The following is a 19,501-nucleotide window of genomic DNA, read 5'->3' as shown; positions in this document are numbered from 1 at the left end:
CTCTTTCTGGGTAAAACCCAGCAGAGCACTAACTTCAGTGTCAGAATGGGTTAATGACAACGCATCTTCCTCCCGAAGTTCAGTCTCGTTTGCCGCCGGAGAGTGTGAAAGGAAAAATCCCTCTCTACACTCCTCAGCGAGATCCACCTGTGATCCCCATGAGCTCATTCTCCTCCGTGCCTCGGCAATGGCAGGTCCTGAGCCGCGGGATCCAGATGGCTGTCCCTCTTTCCTCGAAAAGAGAGACAAACGAGAGCGGAGCTTTTTCACAGAAAAACACTCGCAGTGCACGCAGATTGCCCCCTCAAGGACATCGCGTGCGTGCTCTTCGCCCAAACAAGAGACGCAAAGAGTGTGTGTGTCATCAGGTGTCAAATAACGCTGACACGGATGCACACACTGTCTAAACGCCTTGCTAGTGGATGCCATGACAATAATAATAGATCGCTCCAACCGTTTTGGTCGTTTCTCAGATGCACGCTTCAGACAAAACAGTCAATGAAGACGAAGAAGATAAGTGACGGGTCCTACGGGCGCGTATTTATAGTCGCACTGGTAGTGACGTCAGAGGCTGTCGCCGGGCCAACACGTTGACGTTTTTCAAAGTATGCTTCAGACACAGTTCACGACGAGGTGTTCCCCATAGTGCCCCTCAGAGAATGCAGTTCGAAGTTCCCTTGACAGGGAACTATATAATACATTTTGAGCGACATGACATTAGCAACTGATAATGTAGGAAATCGCAGATAAATGTGAATAATCAATTGCATGAATGTACAAAAGCAATCGCAACTTGTTCAAAAGAATGAGAAACTGGTTTTATGATGTGTATAAATGACTAAATGATGTGGAGGTTTTACAAGTAGTTTTGAGAATTTCATTTCTGATTTGAAAAATGCACCAAAGTGACTGAGAAAAACTGTAATATAGATATAGAGGCACTTTTTCCATTGACATTATATTGCAAAAAGAGAAAGAAAGACATACAGGTTTTGAACGACATGAGGGTGAGTGATTGATGGCAGAATTTGTGTTTAAGCTTTGAACTGTGAAAGTCAAGTTTTCACATGGATGTATGCAGTCATGGTTCCTCTGTTTGAGATTATGCTACAGGTTAAGTCATTAATGAGTTTCCAGCTGAGGGCGAAGATGTCTGCATATGTCCTTTAACTGTGCAAACAAGCTACAAGAGTGCAGGAATGATTAACCTCTGCAGCCACAACAGGCAGGTGTCATGGTTTGTTAAATGGTGAATTACACTTCCTCGGCCAGCACTCTGCCTCTAATCACATCTGCAATTACAGAGCAGAAATATTGTCCCTAATTGATACGGCCCGCTGATTTGTTTCGATTTCTCGTTGCCTCAAGTCGTTTTCTCCCTTTACCCGCTGGCTGCTAATGAATGGACTCGTTAGGAGGGGGCGTGTCTAAGTGAAAGTGACTCTAAGCACAGCTCTGCCAGATGTATGATGGCAGGGAAAAGGTACAGTGTTAAAACAGCAGGAGGTGTAATGACACCTCAGAGCTGGAGAGACGGAGAGGGAGTGGGCACCTGTCCATTAGGCTCCCCTGAGGGTGGAAGTGTTAAGTGGCTGGGTTGCGGTCAAACTCTTGAGGGACAGTTGTCATAGAGACGCAGCTGTCAGCCAGCGACTGACTTTGGGAGCTGTGGCTGTGCCGATGACGATCGTAGATTAGATGGTACAAAACACTGACTAATACCTGCACCTCTCCTCATTTTCACCCACACCTGAGAGAGACGTTTGTCTTCTGACGAGGGCTGTGAAGAGAGCTGGTAAATGAGCACCAGATGAGGGACAGATGTAAGTGTAGGAGTTTGGATCCTCTTACTGGTAATCTTAGATATCTAGCCTCATCTCAATTTGTCAACCTATTTCCCTACTGCGTACTGCTACCCATATATTTTCATACCATCATATAAATACAAATGAGTGGGCAGGTGCAGTGGAGTCTAAAAGTCTCCTGTTTTGCATTTACCATTTTATAATTTAATAGTTTTGGATCCCACAATATTTTCTTCTTCTTCTTCGTCTTCTGATAGATAGATAGATAGATAGATAGATAGATAGATAGATAGATAGATAGATAGATAGATAGATAGATAGATAGATAGATAGATAGATAGATAGATAGATAGATAGATAGATAGATAGATAGATAGATAGATTGTAAATGATTTTAACCCTGAATTGTAAATGGGTATGATAAAAGCATCTGCTAAATGACTAAATATAAAAATATATAAAACCTTGAATTCCCAGATTTACAAGGAATGTTCAGACCTGTATTTCTTTAAGACAATCAATCAGTCAATCAATACATAAATAATGCACAGTCCTCACACTGTGATTTGGCATCTTCAATTACTCAAAGTGCAAAATTATTCCTCTATCCTTGTTCTAAGGCTATTTTGTGTATATTACAGATGAAAAAAAACTGCTTTATAAGAACAAAACATTGGGAAAGGACTGAAAATATTATAAACAGAACCCTGAATAAGAGCCAAGCATAATAAATTGTATCCCTATTCATTGACTGCTATTAAAAACGACATGTCATTCGGTTATACATAAAGCAATCCCTCAGTGTCTGCATCTCTTCACCTGTATCCATTTATACTGAGGAAAACTCTTGTGTTCCTCAAACGTGCTTTTTTGAGTGTGGGTTGGCGGATTAGAGCAGCTCTGTTGAGATGGCATTAGAGCAAACATCTGAGAGGTAATTGACAGGGAGATGAGCTCTCGCAGCATCAGTTTCAGTCTGCGTGATCAGCATACAGGTACACCAGCGCCGAATGTCTGTAACGCTTGATGGGCATATCAGACTGCTGGTGTGATGCCAGTTTAGACAAGTGTGCCTCTCTAGTCACCTCATACACAAGCAAAGGTGTATATTAGAAATTGCTGTTTACACTCTACACTATATGAAAAAAATGCCTTTTAAATTTACCATTCAAGAAATGACTTGATAATAATTAATGTTAAAAATATATCTCACCCAAAATTATAATTAATAATTTTCTCATTTCATTGAATCATCTTCTGTGGAATACAAAAGAAGATATTTATCAGAATGTCTGAGCTGCTCTTTTCCACAGTGAAAGTGGATAGGGACCACAGACTGTTAAGCTCTATAAAAGAAACTAACACCAATTAAGCATCATAAAATAGTCAGTATGATGCATGCAGTATATTCCAAGTCTTCTGAAACCAAATAATAGCTTTTTGTGAGGAACAAATAAAACTTTTATTTGTTGTTCACTGAAAACACTTCAGACATTCTGGTATAAATAAATCCTTGTTTGTTCCACTGGAGAAAGTGAGTAAATAATGACATAAATTTCATTTTTGGAAGAACTAATCTCTAGTCCCAGTCCTATAGTAGTGACACAGAAATCATCTTGGGCATTCTGGACAAGGAGACTAATGTAATTTATAAATGTTTAATATTCTGTCATAAATCTTTATTGAATCTTTATTACATTTTCAAGATTCAGTATTATTAATAATATTCGACAAGACGCTCTTGCGTGTCTAACTTTAATTTAAAAAGCGTGTGTACACGTGCTTGCGTTTAACTGTATTTAAAGATACATACTTTAAATATACTATAATACTATATGATACTATAATTCAGTGTTGATTATTATTCAATGTTTTGCTTATAATATGTGTTATATACTGCATTGTTCATCATACAGCTGGAAGAGAAGCTGCTGTTGAACTGTACACTTATCAACTGGACAATGTTGCCATCTTCTGTTCTGACACAGAACTGCATGCATTATGATTCCGCCAGCATATTCCGTGTCATATGTTTCCATTATTTTCAATAAATGATGTCAAAAAAACAAAAACAACACACCACTAATCAATATTGATAGAACATAACACATTGTCATCTTTTATTTGAATCAATTAGTGGAAGTGGTTGGTGCATTAGTCACTAATAATCTGCTATTTCATTTCACACGCATTGTTGTTGAGCATTTCTCTAATGTTGTACAGACACTGTTATTTTCAGATTCACAAAGCAACAACTTAACTCAGAGTGACTAAACTGTTTTGATTTAAAGCGAACACTGGCAACACCAGCACCTGTTATGGATACGATAATGTATGAAGGTCATGTAAATGTCAGTTCTCAGTTTATATCTGAATACTTCAAATAAATGAAAATTAGTTCCTATGAGTAATTTCATTTAGCTGCAGGTATTAGAAAGAGAGAGCATGTGAGTCACCCTCACGTGAGCTTCTTGTGATTTTGTGATGTGACGTCTCAGTGAGCATCAAAGAGTAAGAGCGAGGGTCTGTAGAGCACACAGTGTTCCATTATTGACAGACCAGAAATGGAGAGGTTGCCCTGGTGACAGTCACAACACAATCATCCTGAGATCTCAGAGGCCAATCGCAGTGTCACTCTCACTCCTGCATCATCATCCTACAGCAGGATGAAACATTTGGATTTGTGTTTTTGTGTTATTTGGATCTACATTTCACCACCTTTGCATAAAAATCACCACACTCTGCTTGTTTGTATGTGTAGAAGTTTGACTGCACTTGTGAAGAACGAATATTTTAAATAGTCCTTGTGAATACTGTGAAATATAATATAAGTAATAATAGTGACATTTAGAAAAATTAAATGCAACACTTAGGAGATGATTTGTGCTTGTTTTTTTGTTTTGTTTTTTTTTGTTTTTGCAAATCTAACATTAACAGGTTTGTGTGTGAATCACATCAAATATCCTTATCTTAAATATTATATCATTGTGAAATCATTGTGTATAGATACAGTATAATAGTTCTTGGGGCAAACAGATTCTCATTTGCAAACAATATACACACACACACTTGCATTTGTGGTTTACGGGGACTCTCCATAGGCGTAATGGTTTTTATACTGTACAAACTGTATTTTCTATCACCATACACCCAAACCTATACTTTACAGAAAACTACTTAAAATTTTCAAATTTCATAAAAAAAAAAAAAAAACTTTTGGGTGTCCTCATAAACCATGTTTACATTGCAGTACCCATCTCATTATACACATTTGTGTCCTCAGAAACCATATACAACGGGTAAAATAAGTATTGAACACTTCACCATTTTTTCACAAATATATTTTTAAAGGTGCTGTTGACTTGAAATTGTCACCAGATGTCGGTAACAACCCTTAGATACAAACAAAATGAAACAAATAAATTCAAATATTAAGTTATGTGTTATAAAGTAGAATGACATAGGGAAAAAGTATTGAACACTTTCAATCAAATTCAAGTTTATTTGTATAGCACTTTTTATGATAGAAATCGTTGCAAAGCAACTTTACAGAAATTTAATTTAATAGTCGCTTCTCAGTGGTGACTGTCAGTTTATGTGCATATGACAGAAATGCATGGAAAAATTTATTAAAGACGTAATCAAACAGACGATGAACACTATTAACAGCAATTATTATATGATGCAGTCAAACTTATAGCATAAATTTGTAGTTCTGTATGTTGTTTCAGGGTTAGCATCATCTGAGGTCCTCTGAGGGGCTGGCATCATCTCTTCTCAGGTCCTCTGGATCCAGACTGGAGCTTGTTTAAAGGCAAAACAGAAAAACAAAAAGAGACATGATTAGCATAGCTGCTGTTCCAGCCAAGTAAAATTAATCAGTTTAACCTAAGCTAAAGAATAATAATGTGCATTTGATCAGATACAACTGCATTCCAAAATTATAAGATGCATTGTTTGAATGCTTGGCGAAAGAGATGTGTTTTTAATCAGGAAGGCTATTCCAGAGCTTGGGAGCAAAATGTGAAAAAGCTCTACCTCCTTTAGTGGACTTTGCTATCCTAGGAACTACCAAAAGTCCAGCGTTTTGTGATCATAGAGAGCGTGATGGATTGTAATGTGGTATAAGGCTAGTAAGGTATGCAGGTGCTAAACTATTTAGTGACTTACAGGTAAGAAAATAATATTAAATTAAATGTATGCATTTAGCAGACGCTTTTATCCAAAGCAACTTACAGTGCATTCAGGCTATCAATTTTTACCTATCATGTTTTCTCGGGAATCGAACCCCCAACCTTGTGCTTGATAGCTACTTGAGCCCACTTGAGCTACAGGAACACTAAATAATATTTTGTAACTGATACAGAACTTAATAGGTAGCCTAGCCAGTGCAGAGACTGTAAAATTGGGGTAATATGATCATATCTTCTTGACCTGGTAAGGACTCTAGCCGCTGCATTTTGGACGACCTGTAGCTTGTTTATTGAAGATGCTGACAACCACCAAGAAGTGCATTACAATAGTCCAGTCTAGAGGTTATAAATGCATGAACTAGCTTTTGTGCATCAGAAACAAGTAACATGTTTCGTAGCGTGGCAATGTTTCTAAGATGGAAAAATGCTGTTTTTGTAACATGGGAAATATGGTTTTCAAAAGACAAGTTGTTGTCTAATATAACACTAGGGGTGTCCCCGACTAAGGATTTTCATAGTCGAATCGGAATTTTCGAATCTTGCTGACATTTGACTGATAGTCGAATCAGATGTTTGGGGGCGGGACAAAATACATTGAGTCAAGTCAGACATTCGACAGCCATAATTACTGATGTTAACACACAGGAAAAATGTGAAACAAATGCCTCGCAGATATAAACGGGGTAAATAATGTTTTTATGTTTTGATTAAAATATAGTTCAAACTAAACGTCAGCGAAACCCTAACAATTCCCAATTTTTACAATAGTGCTCTCATTATGAAATTAGCCGATGACAGTAGTTATTAATGTTTTGCATTTCTGTTTTGAGCTGCGCGCGCTGAAGATGACAAGAGAGACAGCAATTGATAGCTTTTAATCAATCAGTTTTTAATCAATGGGATTAAACTCATAATTTAATGTAGAATTCGCTTCGTTATTTATACAACATAACGTTAATATTAGGACTTAAAGGCTATTTGCAAAAAGAGCCCGAATGCAAATGAACGTGTCTGCGCGGCTCTGAATGCGAATGTCACACCCAGGGGCTGGCTATGCTTTAACTAAGCCACACCCCTTCTCAACTTCCACCTCGAGGAGGTCCCCAAACCCGACCCAATGGCCAAACAACACGAGAACAAGTAAGTGATAAAACAATCTTTATTTAAATATTTAAAAATAGGTTGGGGAATAGGGAAAGGGCAATTAAAACTAAACTCTGACTCGGCCCTCCAGATGGGCTATGGCCGGGAAGAGGTCAGGGAGCAAGGGGGCCACGGGGATCCGGGGCGTGGGGCTCGGGCCCCGGCCTGAGTCTTAGGTATCCGTAGCGCCCTCCTTCTTCCTCCTCTTCGCTGAATACAGCTCACGGTAAGTACTGGTTCACACAGTTCGTTCTCGAGGTGCCCACTCTCTTTCTCTTCCTCCACAGGCAACGGCTCTTCGCTGATTACAGCTCGCAGTAAGTACTGATTCACCCAGTTCGTTCCTTGGGTGCTCACGCTCTTTCTCTTTCTCCACAGGCAACGGCTGGGACACACAGGCACAGTTAGTTCAGCTTGGTTTTGCTCTCACCTCTTCGCTGATTACAGCTCACAGTAAGTACTGGTTCACACAGTTCGTTCCTTGGGTGCTCACTCGCTTTCTCTTTCTCCACAGGCAACGGCTGGGACACACAGGCACAGTTAGTTCAGCTTGGTTTTGCTCTCACCTCTTCGCTGATTACAGCTCACAGTAAGTACTGGTTCACACAGTTCGTTCCTTGGGTGCTCACTCGCTTTCTCTTTCTCCACAGGCAGCGGCTGGGACACACAGGCACAGTTAGTTCAGCTTGGTTTTGCTCTCACCTCTTCGCTGATTACAGCTCACAGTAAGTACTGGTTCACACAGTTCGTTCCTTGGGTGCTCACTCGCTTTCTCTTTCTCCACAGGTATCAACTTGGGCACAATAGCACAGTTAGTTTGCTTTGAATGGCTCTCACCTCTGGGCTGGACACAGCGTACTGTAAGTACAGGGTTCGCTCTATTCCTCCTCGTGTTATTCACTCTCTCTCTCCTTTTCTCTCCACAGGTATCAACTTGGGCACAATAGCACAGTTAGTTTGCTTTGAATGGCTCTCACCTCTGGGCTGGACACAGCGTACTGTAAGTACAGGGTTCGCTCTATTCCTCCTCGTGTTATTCACTCTCTCTCTCCTTTTCTCTCCACAGGTATCAACTTGGGCACAATAGCACAGTTAGTTTGCTTTGAATGGCTCTCACCTCTGGGCTGGACACAGCGTACTGTAAGTACAGGGTTCACTCTATTCCTCCTCGTGTTATTCACTCTCTCTCTCCTTTTCTCTCCACAGGTATCAACTTGGGCACAATAGCACAGTTAGTTTGCTTTGAATGGCTCTCACCTCTGGGCTGGACACAGCGTACTGTAAGTACAGGGTTCGCTCTATTCCTCCTCGTGTTATTCACTCTCTCTCTCCTTTTCTCTCCACAGGTATCAACTTGGGCACAATAGCACAGTTAGTTTGCTTTGAATGGCTCTCACCTCTGGGCTGGACCCAGCGTACTGTAAGTACAGGGTTCGCTCTATTCCTCCTCGTGTTATTCACCTCTCTCTCCTTTTCTCTCCACAGATATCAACTTGGGCACAATAGCACCGTTAGTTTGCTTTGAATGGCTCTCACCTCTGGGCTGAACACAGCGTACTGTAAGTACAGGTTTCCTCTGTTTCTCCTTGTGTTACTCACTCTCTTTCCTTTCCTCTCCACAGGTATCAACTTGGACACAAAACACAGTTACTCTGCTTTGGATGGCTTTCACCTCTGGGCTGGACACAGCGTACCGTGCTATCTCCGGAGATCTGAAGCACGCTCACAACATATACTGTACTGAACTAGGCTAGGACCAGCAATCTCCTTGTCCTCCCACGCCGAAGTGCGTGAAGGCGGGGGTTTATCTGACAGGACACACGGCAATACACAGCAGCCCACAGCAATATACAACACCACGTCAAAATTATAGGTTTTCACAGCACGAAGACTCACCCACCACACTCAGTGTACGGAAAGGACACCCGTCTTCCTTCACTTCGCTTGGTTCGGATCTGGCGATGGAATATGCGGCCTAGCTAGTGATGTCGTCGTTGCGACTACTTCAATAAGTATTCCTTCGGCTCTCCCACCACACTATATTAGGGGTAGGGCCACCCTCCTCCTCCTGGAGAGATCTACACAACGCCAGGTCAATATACAGGGCACTTTCGACTGGCTCTTAGTACTCACATCAATGCCACTTCCAATCCCCTTTTTCACGTCGTCTCAGTTCGCCGTATAATCTGTTCACTTCTCAACCTTTAAGGTTCGCGATGTCTTCACAATCATACAATTCCAGCCTGAGGGAGAGAGAGAGTTAGACAGCTACCAGCAGCGTACCAAGACGGGCACAACCCAGTGCTTCACACACACCAAAGAGAGCTTCCCAGACTGTGAAATAACTTGGCCTTAAGTACTGCCTTGTCCAGCGTATCCTCCAATCACCAACCGCTGTCCCTAACTAGGCACAGGTGCATCGAATTCCCTGATTTTCCTTCTTACGGCGCTACCGGAAGTTCCGGTGTTCTGTTTTTCCGGTCCGGGCGGAAACACTTCCGGGCGGAACCAAACTTCCCGAATTTTGGTTCCGCCCCTAAAGATCGTCACCTTGTGACATCCTCCCCCGCCAATCCGTTCTAGTCCCTAGAACGTCCTCGGGCTGTCCACTCCCCATAGCGGGCAGGGGGTCGGCCTCGGTTCTCTCGCTGGGATCGTCTCACTGGTGAATCGGGCTCAGCTTGTTCAGGGGCTGCTTCTGGTTCTCTCGGGGCGATCGGGGGTGGTGCCACCACGGGTCTCCCTGGTACCACAGCCCAACCTTCAATCCAGGGGGCCGCTGGTACAGGTTCCGTGGGGACTTCTTCCACGGCTTCAGGGTAGTTAGGGCATGGGCGAATCATGTTCCGGTGCACCACACGGTCGGGGCCTGACTTCCCTTCTGGCCGGATGGTATAGACCGGCTGCCCCGGCCTCTGCTGCCGGCAGACTACATAAGGGGTGGCCTCCCAACGGTCACTCAGTTTCCCCTTCCCCTGCCGCCGATTATCTCTCACCAACACCCTCTCTCCTGGCAGTAGAGGGGCTTCTCTAGCAGTCCGATCATACAACCGCTTACTTTTCTCTCCTGCCGTCTGTATCCTTTTCGACACCTGCTCGTAGGCGAAATGCAAGCGCTGGTGATGGCGCCCCACCCACTCCGTTACACTTGCTTCCTCTTGGTCGGCTATCACTCCTAGGACCAGGTCAGTAGGCATTCGTATGTGTCTGCCAAACATCAGGTAAGTGGGAGCGTAACCCGTAGTACTATGTATACTGTTGTTATAGGCCTGTAGGAGGTTTGGCAAGGCACTCACCCAATCGTCCTGCCGTTGTTGGTCCAAGGTCCCCAGCAGCCCCAATAGGGTCTGATTGAATCTCTCACAGCCGCCGTTCCCCTGAGGATGATACGAAGTGGTGTGAGTTTTCGTGCAACCGTACAACTGGCATAGTTCTCTAATTACCCTGGACTCAAAGTTGGCTCCTTGATCGGAGTGCAGAAACTCCGGGCATCCGAACGTCTGGAAGACGGCCCGCCATAAAACTGTAGCGGTGGTGGTTGCAGTCTGGTCGAGGGTGGGGATAGCCCAAGCGTACTTTGTGAACAAATCCGTTATTACCAAGATGTTCTGGTAGCGATCTCGTGGTCGGCCCAGTGTCAAGAAGTCCATAGCCATGATATGAAGGGGGGCCTTCGCATGGATGGGTACCATTGGCGCTCGGACCTCCCGTCTGGACTTAAACAATATGCATCTCGGGCAAGCTTGAATTAGGGCGTGCACCGATGCCTCTAGCCCGGGCCAAAAGAAGAATCTCCTAAGCAGGGACACGGTCCTCTCCTGTCCCTGATGCCCCAACTGGTTGTGGTACGCCGAAACTAAAGCCGTTACCTCATCTGCGGGTACCACGATCTGGCGTACTTCTTCGCCCAACTTCGGGTCACTGACCCTTCTGCACAAAACGCCATCTCTCAGCTCCAGCCTGTCCCATTGCCCCAGCAGCCTCCTCCCAGTATCCGTCTGGGCTAACCTCTCCGCTGGCGTCAGCCGTCGGCCCTGTTCCAGCCATTCTCTTACCAGCCGCACATCTTGATCCCTGGCCTGTCTCTCCCTCCACCGACGGGGATCCCATCCCCAGTTCTCAGGCACGGCCTCTTGTCTGCTGCCTGGTGCCTCTACTGCTCCTACCATATAGCCCTCCTCCGGGCTGGCCCCTCCGGGGCTTTCCGCTTCGGGCAGCCTTGAGAGGACGTCCGCGTTCGTGTGTTCACGCCCTGGTCGGTACTGTAGTTGATAGTCAAAGTTGGCCAGTTGGGCCACCCACCGCTGCTCCACGGCTCCCAGCTTCGCCGTCTGCAAGTGTACTAATGGGCTATTGTCTGTAATGATCGTCACCTTGGCACCCCAGAGGTAGTCTTTAAATTTCTCACTTAGGGCCCACTTCAACGCCAGCAGCTCCAATTTGAAAGAACTATAGTTCGCATCGTTCCTCTCGGCTGGGTGGAGGCTCCGGCTGGCGTACGCGATGACCCTCTCAACTCCGTCCTGCCGTTGAGCCAACACCGCTCCCAGCCCGAGATTGCTGGCATCTGTATACAAAAGGAATGGTTTTGTGAAATCTGCGTATGCCAAGATAGGGGCCTGTAGCAGCTCCTGCTTCAATGTCTGGAACGCCGACTCACAATTTGCATCCCAGTCTACGTTGGGCGACCCCCGGCCCCGGTTACGACCTGTGCCAACCAGCAACTGATTAAGGGGTTTAGCAATTTTTGAAAAGTCCTTTATGAAACGCCTATAGTATCCCACAAATCCTAAAAAGGATCGCACTTGCCTCACTGTCCTCGGGGCCTTCCAGTCCTTCACGGCCGATACCTTTCCAGGATCTACGGACACTCCAGCCGCACTGACCACGTGGCCCAGAAAGTTGACTTCTCTCCGTAGTAAGTGACACTTATTGGGCTGTAGTTTCAATCCGTACTTCTCCATGGCCCGAAAAACTTCCTCGAGGTGCCTCAGGTGTGAATCAAAATCTGGGGAATAGACAATCACATCATCCAGGTAAACTAATACTGACTCCATTAACTGACCTCCCAAGCACCGCTGCATCAGCCGCTGGAAGGTGGCCGGAGCGTTACAGAGCCCGAAAGGCATCCGGTCCCATTCAAATAGTCCAAACGGGGTTGTAAAGGCAGTCTTCTCCCGGTCTGCTTCGGCCACCTGCACCTGCCAGTAGCCACTGGCCAAATCTAGGGTAGAGTACCATGCCGACTGCGTGAGGCTGGCAAGCGAATCTTCGATCCGTGGCAAAGGGAAAGCGTCTTTCTTAGTCACGAGGTTCAGCTTACGGTAGTCCACGCAGAATCTCCAAGCCCCCGTCTTCTTTTGCACCAGCACTATGGGGGCCGCCCACGGGCTGCTGCTTTCCCTAACAACTCCTTGCTTCAGCATGCCTTGCAGGAGTGTACGTACCTCGGTATACAAAGTGGGCGGAATTGGGCGATACCTCTCCCGGCTGGGCCCTGCATCCCCGGTAGGTATATGATGTTGTACCACCTGGGTGCATCCGTAGTCTTCATCGTGGGTGGCAAACACATGCTGCCATCTCCGAAGGAGGGCCTGTAACTTCTGTGTCTGTGCCTGCTCTAAATCCTCCCCTTGTAACGACTCACCCGCCAGGTGGCTCGGCACACTCCTCTCCATACCACCCCATGGGGTGTCTACTTGTGTCAGGGCCACCTCGATGACAGTGGGGCACACCTGACGAAAACTAATATCCCTCTCTTCCCTTACTTGGTGGGATGTAACCGTTGTCAGACGGGCTAATCGTTGGTGCCGATGTAGTTGCACCGCGTATGGATGTACATTCCGTATCCTCACGGGGACTCTCCCCCGCCGGACCGTCGATAGTCCTCGTGCCACTTCCACTTGTGGACAATCCACATGGGGCTCCACCAGCACCCACTCTTCTGGGCCCGCTCTTCGGGGCGGTACTCGCGCCCACACAACAGCCTCACTTTTTGCGGGGACAGACAAAGCAAAACGACACATCACTCTTCCTACCTCTTCCTGTTCCCTGCGGACTTGGCTCATTTGCACCCTTCGACAGTCAGCTACCACACACTCCCACTTGGGCCTCTCTGCAGGTGGTATCTTCGATACGGGCCTAGCCCGAAATAGCTCTTCCCAGCAATCAGCGAGGACATTCATGCCCAACAGGGCTCGATGTGCACCCAGACAATGGTCTTGCACGATAATCACACCTTTCTGGGGGACCATCACTCCGTGAACCTCTAGGTCCGTCAATCGGTAGCCAATATATGGGATGTCGAGGCCGTTTGCGCCCTTCAGAGTAAGCCAGGGGGCCTCCGCCCCTGGTGCCCCTTGTTTCCCAAACACTTCTTCGGATAAACTCTCAGCAAACAACGTCACTTGGGAGCCTGTGTCTACCAGGCATTGAATCTCCTTGCCGCACACTCTCACCTTCGCCACGGGGCTACGCCCAATCGTCTGGCTCCTAGAGCCATATCCTCTTCCAGGGTCTTCTCGAGGGGTCCCGGCCACACGACCCACAGTGGCCGGCCGACCTAAAAACCCCCTTCTGACGCCCTGCGGGGCCCACACTGGCGGCTATAGTGACCTGGTTTGCCACAGCGGTTGCAGATGGGTCGCCCTTGCTCGTCCCATTCGAAACGGGGCCGGTTAAAGTGGTTCGGGCGCCTGAACGGCTCTCGGCCTCCCTCTGAGTACACTCGGTCTCGGGGCGCCGGCCGTGGTTCCTCCCGCGCCCGTCCTTGGCGCAATTCTCCTACGAGGGCTTTAGACAGTTCAGACATCTGATCGCGGACATCTTTCAAAAGTTCAGCCTTCAGTGCTTGCTTCCAGTCAGGGCCTCCGGGTTGTGCTGGTGCTACTTCACTGACAACCGCACACACTGGGGAACCACTCACCTCAGTCTCATCACCTTCCAGGGCCAGTGCCTCTTTCTTCAGATCTTCGAACGTAAGACCCGGGTCCCTTCGAAACTGGATACGTAGGCTCTGTCTCACCGGACCCTCCTTCAACCCCAGAAGAAACTGGTCCCGCAATAGAGTCTCTCCATCTCCCAACCCGTGGTCCCGACGGGTCTGTAGTCGGGCGAATTGCTCTCGCAACCTCAGGGCGAAAGCTCTAATCGGTTGGCGGGGGCCCTGCTTACAATTAAAGAACTGGGAGCGAAGGACAGCTACGGGGGTGTGGTCACCATACTGTTCAGTGAGGAACTGGAACACGGTTTGGGCGTTGGCTCTAACGGCTTCGGGGGCGGCATGCACCTCTCGCCGCGCTTCTCCATCCAGGGAGTTTAACACAAATTGAAGCCGCTGGGCTGCACTAAGGCCCTGTAGGTCGGCCAAGTACTCTAGTTGAGCCTTCCATTCAGACAATCGTACCTCGGATTCTGTCCCCCCATATTTTTGAATCCAGGGGCTCCCCATAAAAACGGGCATGGCACGGGGTTGGGCTGAAAGCCCCGCGTTGTCGGTCATTGGACGACCTTGGTTACTCAACTCGAGGTGGAAATCCTGCCGACTACGCCAAATCTGTCACACCCAGGGGCTGGCTATGCTTTAACTAAGCCACACCCCTTCTCAACTTCCACCTCGAGGAGGTCCCCAAACCCGACCCAATGGCCAAACAACACGAGAACAAGTAAGTGATAAAACAATCTTTATTTAAATATTTAAAAATAGGTTGGGGAATAGGGAAAGGGCAATTAAAACTAAACTCTGACTCGGCCCTCCAGATGGGCTATGGCCGGGAAGAGGTCAGGGAGCAAGGGGGCCACGGGGATCCGGGGCGTGGGGCTCGGGCCCCGGCCTGAGTCTTAGGTATCCGTAGCGCCCTCCTTCTTCCTCCTCTTCGCTGAATACAGCTCACGGTAAGTACTGGTTCACACAGTTCGTTCTCGAGGTGCCCACTCTCTTTCTCTTCCTCCACAGGCAACGGCTCTTCGCTGATTACAGCTCGCAGTAAGTACTGATTCACCCAGTTCGTTCCTTGGGTGCTCACGCTCTTTCTCTTTCTCCACAGGCAACGGCTGGGACACACAGGCACAGTTAGTTCAGCTTGGTTTTGCTCTCACCTCTTCGCTGATTACAGCTCACAGTAAGTACTGGTTCACACAGTTCGTTCCTTGGGTGCTCACTCGCTTTCTCTTTCTCCACAGGCAACGGCTGGGACACACAGGCACAGTTAGTTCAGCTTGGTTTTGCTCTCACCTCTTCGCTGATTACAGCTCACAGTAAGTACTGGTTCACACAGTTCGTTCCTTGGGTGCTCACTCGCTTTCTCTTTCTCCACAGGCAGCGGCTGGGACACACAGGCACAGTTAGTTCAGCTTGGTTTTGCTCTCACCTCTTCGCTGATTACAGCTCACAGTAAGTACTGGTTCACACAGTTCGTTCCTTGGGTGCTCACTCGCTTTCTCTTTCTCCACAGGTATCAACTTGGGCACAATAGCACAGTTAGTTTGCTTTGAATGGCTCTCACCTCTGGGCTGGACACAGCGTACTGTAAGTACAGGGTTCGCTCTATTCCTCCTCGTGTTATTCACTCTCTCTCTCCTTTTCTCTCCACAGGTATCAACTTGGGCACAATAGCACAGTTAGTTTGCTTTGAATGGCTCTCACCTCTGGGCTGGACACAGCGTACTGTAAGTACAGGGTTCGCTCTATTCCTCCTCGTGTTATTCACTCTCTCTCTCCTTTTCTCTCCACAGGTATCAACTTGGGCACAATAGCACAGTTAGTTTGCTTTGAATGGCTCTCACCTCTGGGCTGGACACAGCGTACTGTAAGTACAGGGTTCACTCTATTCCTCCTCGTGTTATTCACTCTCTCTCTCCTTTTCTCTCCACAGGTATCAACTTGGGCACAATAGCACAGTTAGTTTGCTTTGAATGGCTCTCACCTCTGGGCTGGACACAGCGTACTGTAAGTACAGGGTTCGCTCTATTCCTCCTCGTGTTATTCACTCTCTCTCTCCTTTTCTCTCCACAGGTATCAACTTGGGCACAATAGCACAGTTAGTTTGCTTTGAATGGCTCTCACCTCTGGGCTGGACCCAGCGTACTGTAAGTACAGGGTTCGCTCTATTCCTCCTCGTGTTATTCACCTCTCTCTCCTTTTCTCTCCACAGATATCAACTTGGGCACAATAGCACCGTTAGTTTGCTTTGAATGGCTCTCACCTCTGGGCTGAACACAGCGTACTGTAAGTACAGGTTTCCTCTGTTTCTCCTTGTGTTACTCACTCTCTTTCCTTTCCTCTCCACAGGTATCAACTTGGACACAAAACACAGTTACTCTGCTTTGGATGGCTTTCACCTCTGGGCTGGACACAGCGTACCGTGCTATCTCCGGAGATCTGAAGCACGCTCACAACATATACTGTACTGAACTAGGCTAGGACCAGCAATCTCCTTGTCCTCCCACGCCGAAGTGCGTGAAGGCGGGGGTTTATCTGACAGGACACACGGCAATACACAGCAGCCCACAGCAATATACAACACCACGTCAAAATTATAGGTTTTCACAGCACGAAGACTCACCCACCACACTCAGTGTACGGAAAGGACACCCGTCTTCCTTCACTTCGCTTGGTTCGGATCTGGCGATGGAATATGCGGCCTAGCTAGTGATGTCGTCGTTGCGACTACTTCAATAAGTATTCCTTCGGCTCTCCCACCACACTATATTAGGGGTAGGGCCACCCTCCTCCTCCTGGAGAGATCTACACAACGCCAGGTCAATATACAGGGCACTTTCGACTGGCTCTTAGTACTCACATCAATGCCACTTCCAATCCCCTTTTTCACGTCGTCTCAGTTCGCCGTATAATCTGTTCACTTCTCAACCTTTAAGGTTCGCGATGTCTTCACAATCATACAATTCCAGCCTGAGGGAGAGAGAGAGTTAGACAGCTACCAGCAGCGTACCAAGACGGGCACAACCCAGTGCTTCACACACACCAAAGAGAGCTTCCCAGACTGTGAAATAACTTGGCCTTAAGTACTGCCTTGTCCAGCGTATCCTCCAATCACCAACCGCTGTCCCTAACTAGGCACAGGTGCATCGAATTCCCTGATTTTCCTTCTTACGGCGCTACCGGAAGTTCCGGTGTTCTGTTTTTCCGGTCCGGGCGGAAACACTTCCGGGCGGAACCAAACTTCCCGAATTTTGGTTCCGCCCCTAAAGATCGTCACCTTGTGACACGAACTCCTTTTGTGGACGCGTTCTTCACGAAACAATGTGCAGAAACACTGCAGTTAAACTCAAAAATTTCACAGCATTTTATTATAATGGTCTTCTCATTAAAATGGTATGGGTGTGACAGTCCAGTCATTGTTATTTAGTGTTCTGCATTAGTTTGACATGCTCATGCTGAAGAGATATCATCAAACCAGTACTGATTACCAGGGCCCCAAAGGAAGAGAGGGCCCTTGAAAAGTCTGGAATATATATTAGGACATTAGGACTGCCTATGCATAGGGCCCGGGATCATGTGCAGCGCCCCTGACTACAATGAAGTGCCTGACTCAAAACCAAAATGCATCTTATATCAGGTAAATAATATATCCACGATATATATACAATGGCTGAAATGTTTTGAAATCACTTGTTCCCTACATGTTCAAAAAAAATCCAGTCTCTGTCTGTGTCAGTTTGAGTCTTGGTAAAGTTTTAAATCCCTGCCGCCAAGATGCTCCTCTGTCGGTCACTGCTTATGGAAAGTGAAACATAAATCTATGGGGGTGGTTGGATTTATTCACGCACTTTAAAAATATTAATTTGAAGCTCCTTTCTTTTCAGATTATTATTCATCACATTTTCAGACATTTGAGCTCCCCATATAGTCAGAATGGCATAATCATAACAGCCTGTGAATATTCGACTGTGAGATTGGTAGTCGAATCAGGCTCCTCGAATCATCGACTATTTGGGGTCACCCCTATATAACACCCAGATTTTTGACTGTAGAGGAAGTAACAGTAGCCTACGTTCATCTAGTTGCATATTGTAATCTACGAGAATCTGTGTACTGTTTTTTGGTCCAATAAGTAATATCTCTGTCTCAACTGAATTTAATAGGAGAAAATTATTGGTCATCCAATCTTTTACTTTTTTTAGCACACTCTGTTTAGCTTAGATAATTTAGAAGTTTCATCTGGTCTCATTGAGATATATATATAGTTCAGAAAAGACCACTTTGGCAAGTTACTGGAGTTTATTGAACACAATTTATCTTTGGCGGTATGGTTCCTTATGGGGGTTCTTGCTCCCAAATTAATTGAACATACAAGAGCTTAAACATTAACCCCCCGGAACCATCATCTTGGAAATACGTGACAATTAAGACACTTAATAATGTCTTTAAAGCAAACAGTGATAATATAGATGTAGCAGTGGGACGTCTATCCTGTAGCTTGATTATGAGGATGATTGTCTCTCAGCAGTGAGGTCCATGCCAACCAGGACTTGAAAGCCTTAGTGATCTGAAACAAAGAGACGACAACCAGAAGGTGCACGGTAATATGCTCATGCTTATAATGGGGAGAGAGGGAGGGTTGCGAGTCATTTGACTGCATTGGAGAATGGTAGTGATTGGAGCTATTTGACAGATGACCGCATCAGCTGGTCGCAGCCTATTCCTCCGTGGCCTGACTCAACTAACGCTGCGCTCAATTTGAGATTCATCAGCATAACAGTGTAAACTAATCCCATATTTTCTAAAAATATTACCAAGGGGCAACATGTATATTGAAAATAGGACAGATCCTTGTGGGCACTCCATATTTTACTGGTGATAAATGAGATGACTCCCCATTTAATGTGTTAGCGATCGGACAGATAGGTTCTAAACCATCTTAGAGCCTGCCCTTGAATACCTGTATAGTTTTGTAATCTATCTATGACAATGTCATGATCTGTGGTTTTGGGAGGTGACCTAAAGATAACAATGAGTTAATAATGTTGAGAAGTGGTTCTTCTGCTACAGGTAATAACTCTTTCAATAATTTAGTGGGTACAAGATCTAATAAACATCATGTTTCTTTAGATGCAGTGATAAGTTTATTTAGCTCTTCCTGTCCTATAGTTGTGAAGCACTGCAGTTTATCTTTGAGTGCAATGGATGAAACTGAACTCATAGAAGAGGCCCACAGAACCTTCAAGATTTGAAATTGTGGAAGAATGGGCCAAAATGAGCCATGCATGCGACTAGTTTCTCTAAACAGGAGGCATCTTGAAGTTGTCATAACCAACAAAGGCTTTTGTACAAAGCATTAAATAAAATTTCATTAGTTCAAAACTTTTTCCTTGTGTTATTCCATTTTATTACACATAACT

The 19,501-nt window shown here is 46.0% G+C and overlaps 1 protein-coding gene across 2 annotated transcripts in view; it reads left to right on the top strand.

Moving 5' to 3' along the window:
- LOC132094678 (high-affinity lysophosphatidic acid receptor-like) overlaps window positions 1–19,501 on the top strand; it is a 50,895-nt gene that overhangs the window by 26,020 nt on the left and 5,374 nt on the right. The window lies entirely within an intron of this gene.

This window comes from Carassius carassius, chromosome 19 (genome assembly GCF_963082965.1).
Source record: "Carassius carassius chromosome 19, fCarCar2.1, whole genome shotgun sequence".
NCBI lineage: Eukaryota > Metazoa > Chordata > Actinopteri > Cypriniformes > Cyprinidae > Carassius > Carassius carassius.
The sequence above is the reverse complement of the archived record's forward strand: the minus strand, read 5'-3'. Positions and strand labels throughout refer to the sequence as shown.